A 12,118-nucleotide genomic window follows, 5' to 3' on the forward strand; every position below is an offset into this window, starting at 1 on the left:
TTGACCGCTGAGTGCTGACCACTGAGCAGTGATGACTGAGCGCTGAGCGCTGAGCGCTGAGCGCTGAGCGCTGAGCGCTGACGGCTGAGCTCCTTGCAGCCGCTCACACCTCCTGGCTCCTTCCCGTCACCCCCCCTCTGTGGTTTGCTTCATGTGCTCCTTCAATGGCCTCATTTAAAAATAAAAACACATGAGTTTATAAAAAAGAAAACCATCTACTGATGATAAAGGGAAACTGGCGACCTTGCCACCGGCCAACCACGCAGTCTCAGGCCGTGGACAGAGTCCCGCGGGCCCCATAGCCTCAGCTCATCCCGGGCCCTGGGCACGGGGGTGGTTAGGAGGGGCGGGAGTCAGAGCCCTTGAGCACCGGCCGAGACTTTCTGCCTGGTTGAGACGGGGACACCTTTGGCCATCAACCTGGCCCGAGTCTCCCCAAACCATGCGGCTGTCTGTCAGTCTGTCTCCCCTCGGGGGCCGCACTCTGCGCTTGCACCAGGCTCACCCTGCTCCTTCAGCAGGACACGAGGCGCCGACGTGCGGAGAATGCCCCGGGAGGCCCACAGCCAGCAACTCTCGCACCAGGATCGACACCGAATGCCACAGACCAGTCTGTGTACCCAGAGCTTGCAATGCTCCCGCCCGGGCTCTGTGCATTCACTTTAGCTCATTTCACCTGCATCTCCACCTGCCGACATCACACCCACTCTGTGGATGAGGGAGCCCGGGAAAAGTCCCCACCCCCATCACATGGCGACAGGGACAGAGAGGGGACTCGAACCCAGACTGGCCCAAGTCACCTACTCATCCAGAGCCTCCTGCAGACAAGAGTCCCTCAGCCTCAGTTTCCTCATTTGCCAAATGGCCACGAGCCCTCTATGCGGGTCTGTGGCGTGGAGGTAGCAGGGAGGCGGGAGCCCAGGCCAGGTGGGGGATGGGGACACGGTTAGCCGGACTCCATTCCTGGCACCCATGTCGGTCTGCTGGATGGGGCCCCGCTCCCGGGCAGCTGCACCCCGAGCCAGGGTGCTCTTCCTCTGGATGGGAGTCAAAGCTCTGTGACCAGTGACTACAGGATAACAGGAGCTAATTATTTCATCAGATCATGTCATCAGTGGGTCGATCTCTTATGAATTCCCTCGGCTGTGGCTTCTCCTGGACCCGTGCCAGCCTCAGTCCGGATGCTGCAGAAATCAATTAAAAAGGACACAAGGGACTCTGCTTCCACCCTCCTTCCTGTCCCAGTCAAAGATCCAAAGTGGGGAACCGAGGCGGCATCTGGCGACTTCACCCAGCACTGGCCACGGGCTTTCTGCCGCTCCTGTAACGCCCCCTCTCTCTCCTGTCACTTTGCTTCGAAGTCTGCCTGCTCCTCCTCTTCGTCCTGGGCAAAGGCTGCCCAGCCCAGCCAGATGCTGGAAGTGCCAGGGCCCCAGGGTTCAGAAACGTCACTCCGCTTCTGGAACTCTGCCGTTCTGCAGAGTGGAGAGGCTCTGCGTGGCTGGTGACCCCCACCCCGCATACCACAGCTGCAGGGGCATGCTGGGGACCTCGCCCAGCTCTGGTCGCAAAGACCCAGAGCTGGGTTCTGGGTTCTGCTCCGAGGGTGCCAACCCACCCAGAGTAGCCAAGAGGGGCTGCGGCTCCATCAAGCGGCTGATGGGTGCGAGGGCCAGAAGTGGCCAGAGGCCAAGCAAGGCAGTGACCGGACGGGGAAAGTGGGGTGGTCAGGTGCCTCACCTGTGGGGCTGGAGCACGGCAACAGAGCCAGGCCCCTCCCAGGTGGTCGACTTGTCTTCGTTTATTTAGTATTTCTTTTTTCAAATGTTGAAATCGTGCAGAATTTTTTGGATGTTCTTATTTTTCCAGGACATTTTAAATTATTTACTTTTTTACTCTACACTTTCTTTAGGGGCCACGCTGTGGGAAATGCAGTTATAACAAGAGAATCCTGCCTAAGTTATAACAAGTCAGACAGGTTTCCCTGCTCCACCCTCACCTTCTTCCATCAGGCAGCAAGAGGATTTTGCTACAATAAAAGTCAGCGCCTCCTGATGTTCCCCACGCGCGTCCCTGCCCCAGGACTTTTGCACGTGCCATTGCTGCTTCTGGAGTCTTCACCGGAAGCCTCCTTGGCCTCTTCCTCACCGCCTTCCAGTCTTTGTTCAAATTTCACCTTTGCAGCTGAAAACATAATCTCCTCTCTCCCCATTTGTTGGTCTCCCCTGATGAGGAGATAGTTCACTTCTTTCCATATGGGCCCCCCACTAGAACATCGGCCCCCACCAAAGGCTTGGTTTACTTGTCAGCTTTGCTCCAATCTACATCCCCGACATCGAAAACAGTGTTTGGGACACAGCAGACTCAAGGTATTCACTGACTTAGCAAAGACTTTCCTCCTCCTCCCTGGGGTAACAGTACCCCAGCTGGGTGGGGAACTGGCTGCTCTAACTGCCCTATATGCAGTCTGACCGGAGGCCTGGAGCCTGCAGGCCAGGCGGAGCCGATCAGAACATTCCATCTCTCGCACTCTAGTCGTTAGCCCAAGATAGACATTTGGCTCATGTCACAGGCCAATGAGAGAAAGGCAAGAAACCGTCGGGTGGGCTGATGTCTGTCTGGGTGGGGAGGGAGCTCTTCCCAGCCCAGGTCCCCCCTTGAAGCCTGAGTGTGGATGTTGGTAACCATCCAGTTGCACCTGTAGCCAGCAACAAGCTCATGAGCTCATCTGATTGTCATGTACAACAGGAAGCACCCCGACCTACACAGCAAACACCCTAAAAGTGTGGGTATGCTTACTGGGAGCTCACCAATTCTTTTATGTTACCTTACAACATGGAAGTTAGGGTGCTCTGTTTGTAAATGGGGAAACTGAGGCACGGAGAGGTTCTAGAATGTGCCCAAGGTCATGCTACTTGGGTAGTGAAGTGACCCACCCCTCTGCTCCATTCTCCTCTTTCCTGTACCCCAAAGAAGGAATGCACCCAAGGGCTCTGTTCTTGCTGGCTCCTGGTTGGGTTTGGCCAGGGAAAGCGCCGGGGGAGGGAGGTAGAAGGCGAGGCTGGAGTACACCCCAGGCGCCCTCCCTGCCCAGTGCTGGGAACTGACCACATCTTTCTCTTGCTGTACTGAAGGTCGGAGTTCCCCTGGGCGGCAGCCGGCCCTCTCCAATGCCAGCAAATGCTCTCTGCTGTCACCAGCCCCATGATCTGTTGTTCATTTTCTTACATTCTGCTCACACCTTTATTGGAGGGGGCCATCTGCTTCCTGCAGGGCCTGGACTGATATAGCAAGCAAACAGCATGACTGAAACTGACTCTCAGAGTTCTGACCACAGAGCCCTTTCCCTTGACTCCTACAGGAAGTTGGAAACTGATATCGATCTAAGGCTGAGGTTGAGCGTGTGGCACAAACAGGAAGGAGGAAACTGTTGGCCTGTGGGCAGTCCAGGAAGGCTGCCTGGAGGAGTCTTCTTTATCAAGAAACGTTTGAGAAGCCTAAGAGGAGCAAAGTTCTGAAGAACCCACAGGCTTTAGGCAGGCCTGAAGGAGCGTGGAAAACAGAATGCTTTGGGCAGTGGAAATGGCTTGAGCAGCAAAGAGCAAGCAGAGAGGGAGGCAGGAATGTGTGGTCCTGGAGCTCCCAAGCCCAGAAACTGTCTAGACAGGGGATGACACACACACATCTGTTAAACCTTACGCTCCTCTGGCTTATGTCTCCCTGTCTTCCTGGCCTCAGGCTTTTCCCAGCCTTCTCTCCGAGCCCTTTCCAGGGCTGTCAGAGAAAGGACAGAACTTCTAGAACCCACGGGCCCAACCTCCTGCTGCCTCTCCTCCCAGGTCCAGGGCTCCCTGTGCTTGTTCTTGGGGTTCCAGCTGGAGGCAGAGGGCCCAGCCAGCTCTGAAAGAGGGGCAGGAGATGAGAAGTGTCCTGCAGGAGGAGAGAGGGGCGACCAGGTTTCAAGACCCGGTCAGAGGGATACAAAGCAGGCCGTGGGCTTTTTTCCTTTTTCTTTTGCTGGGGCTAGCCTGCAAGAGGGCAGTCTCTGAGTTCCACTGTGTGCCCGACACAGTTCTTGGCCCTGCCGAGGAAGGGGGGAGTAACGATGAATCCCTGCCCTCACGGAACGGAGATTCAAGGGAGGTGGACAGGAGGACGGGCCCGCCAAGGCGTGTCCAGGCGGTGGGAGCTCGCGGGAGGGTCAGAGATGACCCAAGCACACCCGGGGGGCTGAGCGTCGGTGTGGAGGGGACAGCTGAGGCCACATGAGCAACACGGTCGAACGTCAGAGCATCACTAAGCGTCCGGGGCTATTTCGCGATCGGCGAGAAAGAATTAAAGACAGGAGACTGCGCTCACGGAGCTGACGAGGAGAGTGGGGAAAGACGAGCAGCTAGAAGGGCAAGCAGCAGCCAGGAGCAGGCCAGAGGGCCGGCGCCGGCCTGGGCTCCACACGGCGTGCTGTAGGCCTCCGCGTCGTCATCTGCTCACCGGGGCCATGATGGCACAGAGGAGTGGGGAGGTGACAGAGCTCAGCACCCGGGACGCCCCGGAACAGGGCTGTGCCGGGAGTGCCCCCTACAAGGAAGGGGCTAGTGCTGTTTGTTGGATTTGGGTCACCCCACTTTCTAGAACAGCACCTGCTTTTCCCTTGGGGGTGCTCATGCCTAGGTCCTTGGTCTAGTCAGTTGGAACTAGGCCCAAGGCTAGACCACGGGGGAAGAGCCGGTCCCAGACTTGAGCCACCCAGGGCCCGACTCAGCCTGCCTCTGTGATGGGCCAAAGCAGCCGTCACTGTGGCTCTTCCAGCCTGTCCCGGGGTGAGGCTGAGCGGTGACTCAGAGCCATCCTGCCTCCCGTGGAAGTGGGCAGAGCCAGCACGCAGAGGGCAGGAGAGCTGCGACTCAAGTATGCATCAGCTCCATCGTCTGGACGCATGGATCCAAGCCTGAAGGAGGTTCACCCCCAAGCTCGTCCTTTCAAGCACCCAGACAGTCTTCGACGTCCTTCCACTAGGCTCACCTGTTGTCTTTCCTTTCCTGTCAACTTTCTCAAACTTTGACGACCCTTCAGAAGCACGAACCCAGATCTTTTTTTAGTCATTCCCCTTTACGCTCTCTGCCGACTGCAGCAGACTGGGCCCAAAGGCAGGAGCAGGCTGGAGGCAGCGTGGATCCACACGGCATCTGGGTCACTGGCCAGCACGCCCTGCTGGCCCTTGACCTGGGCCCAGGCCCAATTCTCTGCCTTATCTCAGGCTAACTTTCCTCATCCTCATTTGTCAACCAGTAAGCAAGAGGCGTGGAAAAGCAGAAGGAACGGGGGTGTGGGAGCCAGGGATTCTGGGCCTGATTCTGCCTCAGTTTCCTCTCTGCCAAGAAAAACAGCCTCTGTTCCCTGAAGTTTCGGGTGAGTGGCGCCTGACAGGTGGAGGAGCCTTCCAGGGCCTCCGTCCATGAGCCGGGCCTCCCTCTGCGACGCCCGCCTCCGCCCACCTCTTCTCTTCAGAGCTCCCCTTACAACTTAGGAGCCCTGCATTTGCTCTTCCCTTTGGGTTTCTACTCTGGGGGGGTCGTCTCCCCCGCCCCCCGCCCCCAGGCAAGGCTGTGTCCTCCGGACTCCACCCCCGGCACAGCCTGGGTGCTGATTCTTTCAGTCAGTCACCTACTGTGTACTGGGCCCTATTTAAGTCTTGGGGACCCAGAGGTGACTCATTTTTCAAGGGTTGGACACAAATTTAAGACAGGCACACCAGGTGATGAGTCGTAAGGAGCTTCAGCAGGAGCGGGAGGGCGGGGCAGCAGAGGTGGGGGGAAGGCTGCCTTTTTAAATAGCAGGGTCAGCAAAGGGTGCTTGGAACGGGGACATCCAGGCAGGGTCCCGAAGGCGGGAAAGGCCGGGCCCTGCGGCCATTCAGGGATCCCAGGCACGAGGAAAAGCAAGTGAGAAAATGCCTGTCGCCAGACTCTGCCCTCTGACCCATGGACTCGGGGCCACTGTCCACACGGAGGCCATGCAGGAGGGCAGGTAGCACCCCAGGCCGGCGTCTCTGTGAGGGACCCGTGCTCCCGGTGTGGCCGCTGGCTTGTCTGGTGAGCCTGAAAACGGGGTGCCGGCCAGCGCTCCCGGGCCAGGTTTGGGAGGGACGCTCGCCGTGCTGGCTGGGCAGGAGAGCGGCAGACAGCTCCCGACCTGCCCCACACGACAGCACAGCTTCAGCTGGCCCAGACTCAGCTGCCGCGGTTTTATAGGCAGCTCCCAGGACGCTGCTGGCAAGATGGAAGCTTCTGGGGAGAAGCAAGTGGTCAGGTTGCAGGGAGCCATGACTGCCCAATCCCGGTGCCCTCAACCCCACGCCAGGGTCTTGACGGTTCTGCTCGTCACCAGCATTGTCCCGGGGGCCAGATTTCTCGCTCAGCTATTCTGTGCTGTTTAATCTATTTAACCTATTTATTTGGGGCTTCTCCCTCCACGGGGAATGAGCACCATGTGTCCATATACAGGGTCTCTCGACGTGCGCTGGGGGGCAGAAAGACCTGCCACAAAGGGACAGCGCATGAGACCCAAACAATGCATGGGACACAGAACTTTTTCTTCCATGGGCGCGGTGGGTATTGAAGACCACAGGGGAGGGGCTCACGGAGCTCCCTTCTTGTGGTCACATGATGTGATTCAATGGCATTTAGGGCCTGGGCAGGGACACCCAGAACAGGATCCTGGGGCTCCACCGAGAGCCACCCCTGGATCCAGCCAGTGTGTCAGCTAGAGTCCAGGGGGGCAGCCCAAGGCCCGGGCCCTCAAGGTGCCTGGTCGCCTTTGGAGAGACACACCTGCCTGCAGTGGCCTTTGTCTAACCAGGGACACAAACTCAAGTGCTTATAGAAGCCAGACTGGGGACTTGGGTGATGTGGCCTGGATTCAGGTAACGGCGGCAGGGAGGGGACCACACTGGAGAAACCATTTCCAAAGCGAAAACCGTCAACCCATTTAAACACTGAGATCGAACCAAGCCCCTCTGGAGTTTGGCCAGTGTCTACGTGCAGCCTTCAAAGCTCCTGCCGCCACCTACTGAGCACCTGCTATGTGCCAGGTGCTATGTGGGGTGCCGAGCACATCTTTGGACAAGGCAGGCCAGGCCTCTGCCCTCAGGGAGCTGATATTCTGGTGGGGTCACAGATAATCAATGAAGATGAAGGTCAGCTATTCTTAAAAGCACTGAAGGAAGCCATCAGGTGACAGAACAGAAAGGAAATCGGTGCAGGTCGACACCTCAGCTGAGACCAGAAGGGGAGAGAGAAGTCCGTCCTGGGGACATGTCCGTCCTGGGGACCTGCCTTCTAAGCAGAGGGGACAAGCAAGCACAAAGTCCCCGTGGTGAGACTGAGGACAGGATACAAGCCAGCAGGTTCAGGGCGCAGCCTGGCACTGTCGAGGATGATCCGGCCTGCCCAGCGCGTGCCTCCAGGCAGGCCACACCTGCTGTCCTTCCTAGGTGTTCAGGGGAAATGGACTCAGGTACAGAAATTCCCACCTCTGTTCTTTGTTCTTTTGTCTTAGCTTGGACAAAAGGTCCCTGGCAGCAAGGCACAGAGTTATTTCTACAAAAGGCCTTTGGCCAAAAGCAATAAAGTGGAACCTGAACAGAGTCATTATTCATGCCTAATTGTGGGCTGGTTCCTGGTGCGGAGGGCTGTGGGCCAGCCCTCACCCGTTCTAACCTTTCACTTCTCAGTGCTGCTTCTCCCGACAGAGCACATTTTATGTTTGTAGAGACTGCGGCTTCCTTCAAGAAAAAGCAGTGGCATAAAGGCTACTCTGACGGCCTGGCCTAATCCCATTATCTCTTCCCTTTCCACCTAATCCAGTCTCACCCATCTTGCCCCTGCTATTAGCAGGCGAGCTTCTCATTAGCTCACCTTGGAAACTGCCAGCGCTCACCATTCGAGAAGCTGGTACTCGCAGGCGGAGGAGGAAGCCTAAATCAACTTTTACCAAATAATCCGCTAAATTTAGAGATGCGAGTTGAGAGGGTTTCGAATGACAGGTCCATTTCCAACCCTGGCATCTATGCAATCTAATTAGCTTCTGGAAATAGCCCGCTGAAGTGGGAGGACAGGCGTGGGGCAGAGGGGCTGAGCTCAGAGCCGTTTCTTGGAAAGGGGGTTTGGTTTCATGGCCACTATACAGGGGCCGCGATGGGGGCACAGGTGCACCGTGGCTGGGAGGAAGGGAGCTGGCACCCCTGTGCCCACGGTGATTCCCTTATTACCCTGCATGCTCTTCCACCCGGGAGCCAGCCACAAATCACCCCCATCTTTTGGGTGAGCATGCTCTCAAGGCTCCAGAGAGGCCACAATGAGCTCCAATGTCATTTAAGGCCCGGCAGGACCCCCCCTTGGAATGAGGACTGTGGGGTCCTGCCTGCTGAGAACCACCCCGTGGCCTGGCTCGTGGACTGGATGTGCCGGAGCCCACTGGGCAGGGATCCTGGGAGCTGGGTTCTCCCCCTGTGCTGAGAGGGCTCTGGACCCCAGGAGTGCCAAGCAATGGGGTCCTAACCCAGAGGAGTTGCCACATGGGCCTAGGCATTATACGTCACTAGCCGTTAGGAAATGCATTCCTTCTTTTATTTGACCACTCGTCCTCCACTCGCTTATCCACTTCAAGGGTGAGCTGCTTGTCCTAGGCCTGAGCTGCTTACCCAGGGGGCAGGCAGAGGTGTCTAAATTTCTGCCTGTTTAGTGTCCAGTCTCCTTTCAACAACAGCACCCTAATTTCCTTTTGCATACTCCCTCTCCCCTGCCAAGACGCCCACACCAAGGGGAGACTGTATGACCAAAGTAGGCCCCCGATGCTCTCCTGGGGCCCCGACTTGCAAATGGGCTGTCAAATGCAGAAGGAGCACCTGTCCCCACTGGATCTCTCTGCCAGCAACTCCTGCTCCGAGGTCCGCTGTACTTTGGCAGGCTGATCTGTCCTCTCCTACGCCTGGTTCCCCAGCTTTCTCAGAGCCCCTCAAGGCTCTCAATGTTCCCCTTCGAAACCCTGTTCCAGCTTAAGGGAGTGAGAATTCGGCTCTGCTGCTGGTAACTGTGGTGACCTGTTACTCTGATGGATCCTACAAAGCCTTACTGCCTGGTATCCCCACCCCATGAAAACAGACTGCTGCTGGGACCTGTTTCGACCAAGAGAAGGTAGCGAAATGATCTGTCTTGTAGATTTGTGTGTCAAACCTTCAGAGGAATTGGCTTTTGCTTTTGTGTTCCCAGCAGTCAGGCGACACTGACGCCATACAGTGGGGAAGCACCAGCAGCTGTGGGAAGAAGCTGCTGAGTGCGTGTGTGTGACCTGTCACATGGCTGAAACAGAAATGACACTGAATGACACTGATTAGAGCCTTCCCTCCAGAGGACGCATGATGGTCCAGCGGCTCTGGTCTCTTGGGGAGGGAGTGGCTTTGATCTGATGACTCCTCAGGGAGAACGCCACTCAGTCATTCTTTGAAGCCTTGATTTAAACAGTCAGGACGCTGAACACTGATCACCAAGATGCTTCGAGAGCTGCTGCCTTAACGCCTCAGTCTCCTCCTTTGTGAGATGGAGGAGTTCACAGGCCCTGCTGCAAAGGGCTGCTGGGACGACCAAGCGCTTGGCAACAAGTAGCCCACAGCTTAGATGTCACTGTAACTGTTAAGGGGAAGGATGTCCTAAAGGGACTCTGCAGAATCCTGTGGACTCCACCCCCTACTCCAGTGGTTGGAAACTACAACTCCCAGCAGCACCAGGGAGAGAACTGCGAGGACCCAAGGGCGGAGCTAGCAGGAATTCTGGGACATTTGGGGGATAAATAAGGCGCGATTGCATCTCTCGCTCGCTCGGGAAATGGCTCTCCTACCGAGTGACTCAGTGTTTTCAGTCAGCCAAGCTGGTAAGCTATTCCAGTTACTATTGTATCCTGCTCTCTTTCCCTGGGTTGTTTCCTATTCCTTTCCCCTTTTGTAAATAAACCCGATATTGACCCTTTTGTGTGTCCCTGCAGTGTAACTGAGTGGTGAGCGTGCGGGCGAGGCCCACAGAGGGGCGGCCTAGTCCACTCTGGGCTACCCTGGAACATAACTGGAAACAGAACGGCAACGTGCTGTCCCCAGGAGTGTGGCCATCGGGTATGAACAGGGAGTTGCGGCAGTGAGGTGCAGGTCGGGCAGGGAATGCACAGGGGAGCAGCCACTAGGACCGTAAGAACCCACCTGCCCTGGCCGGACAAAATGTGGCAAAGCTACACGAGTTGGCCAAAAACACCACGGAATCCAACACCAAAAGAGATGTCTTCTGGGGATGGCTGCAACAGCCTCTCTTATCATGGCTAGTCCCTCCACTGGGTCCCTTAATATCAGTCATAGCTTTCTTTATAGCCTCATGCATGGTCCGTTTTTTAATGGCACGGGTGCAGGCTCTAACCAAGGTCGCGTTAAATCAGCTCCTGTCACACCCCACGGTCCCCTATATTCCTTTGCAGGAAGTCCACGACAATCCCTAAGTCACGCAGGAAGCAGCTATGGAGAAACCACGTCCCTTTTCCTAATAACTAAAGAAAAAGTGGGGAATGTTGGGAGTGACCAAAGATTTACTGACAAGGACTGAATTAGGGCGGTAAGAACTGAGCCTTGCATCCAAGCTTGAGAAGGTGGTAGTAAACTGACCTTGAGATCCTGGATGGGACTAGCTGAAGGTGACAGCGAACTGGGCCTCACATCAAGGACACAATGAGTCACCCCTTTGGAGTCTGAGTTTAGAATCCACATACGAGACCCTTCCCCTTATTGAGTTGGCAGTAGCTGTGGATACCACCCTAGGGCTCCGTCTCAGCTGCTGCCTGGGAGCAATAAACTCTGCTTGCTCAGCCAAAAAAAAAAAAAAGAAAAAAAGAACCCACTTGTCCTTTCTCTGGCCCAAACAGGGACGTATGACAGAGCGCTCTCACTTCCCAGGGAGGGGAAGAGCAAGCACAGGGACCAGCGGCCAGGGGCCTGGGCTGCGGCCTGAGGCGGGAGGGAGTGGGCGGCAAGCTGGAGAACACACTCTGGGGCGCGGGGGCCCAGCCCGGCGTCTGGCCCGTCGCCCTGCTCCTCAGAAGTCGCAAAGTCCAATTCTGAAAACGTGAAATCTCACAGCACCGGAGCCCCAACGAGACGTTTCTGGCTAGACAGCTGCCCACTCCCACTGGACAGCCGAGCAAGGAGACCCTTCTTCGTGCCTCCTTTTCTGCCTGTGAAGTGGGGATTAGAATGAACGCTTGGGTTCTCTCTGCACCGCCGGCCCCCCAACAACCCGGCCCACATGTCCAAACCTAATCTCCAGGGTGCGGGTATCTGGAGGAGCGGCCTTGCAGGCCATCAGGGCGCGAGGCAGCGTCCTCATGAACGGGTTAGTGCCCCTATACAAGAGCCCCGGCCCCTGCCACGTGAGGACACCGTGCCAAGGGGCGCCCCGCACGGGGACTCGGGCCCTCACCAGACTCCCCTGGCACCTTGATCTTGGACTTCCAAGTTCTCCACAGCCATGAGAAACACAAGTCCTGTGGTTGAGCCGTGGGGCGCTGTGACACTACCAGACTGGGCCAGCCTGCAGCTCAGGGCTGTCCCGTCACTGAGCAAGCACAGCCATGCTGCCTGGCGCGTACGCAGTGCTGGTACACGGTGTGTGGGCTGGGGAGAGGCAGGGAGAGGCAGGTGCTGAGAGAGCTCTGCAGAGGGCACAGGGCGGGAGGGGGGCGCCATCTTCCCAGCCCAGGCAGAAGCCTGACACGGGAGCCTGCCGGCGGTCATGTCACTGACCCCGCGCACTGACGCTCCAGCCCAGGCGGCCTGAGGCTGGCCACAAGTGGCGCGTCCGCCAGCCCTTCTGCAGGGCCTGAGGTCTCCGCTGTGGCTCGAGGGGGAGGGCCTCTCCTCTGCCAAGGTGCTAGCACAAACCCCAGACCCAGGCTGGGTGCCAGGAGGGAACAGGACCAGCCTGCTCCTGCCTCTGCTTTCTGCAAGCGACAAACAGTACGATTCCCCGGCTACAAGCTGTCACCTTCAAGCAAAGATCCCTGAGCCCTAGGCTCACATCCACTGGTG

Source organism: Condylura cristata, unplaced genomic scaffold, assembly GCF_000260355.1.
Source record: "Condylura cristata isolate star-nosed mole 26May11 unplaced genomic scaffold, ConCri1.0 scaffold00022, whole genome shotgun sequence".
NCBI classification, from domain to species: Eukaryota; Metazoa; Chordata; class Mammalia; order Eulipotyphla; family Talpidae; genus Condylura; species Condylura cristata.